We start from the raw sequence: 280 nt of genomic DNA, 5'->3' as shown, positions 1-280 counted from the left end.
TAATTAGTTTAAAGACTTACTCGATGCTTGAAGCTGGTGTATCCAAAACAAATAAATGCTGTTTGCTGTTTCTGGAGACCAATGAAGATTATCAACTGGTTCGAATTCTTCTTCGTAGGGTGGTAAGATTGTTGCGCTGTTGATACTGGACTCCATCATCATGTTGTTGAGAGTGCTGAGGTTCTGTTGTGCTTTCTTCGAGATTTTATTTGAAATGGGTATACATGTGAAGAGGATCTTGGAGTTTGGGAAGGTTTTGTTGGCTGTGGCGATTAATTTC

Source organism: Lottia gigantea, assembly GCF_000327385.1.
Source record: "Lottia gigantea unplaced genomic scaffold LOTGIsca_9, whole genome shotgun sequence".
Lineage (NCBI taxonomy): Eukaryota > Metazoa > Mollusca > Gastropoda > Lottiidae > Lottia > Lottia gigantea.
This window is presented reverse-complemented; position numbering follows the sequence as displayed.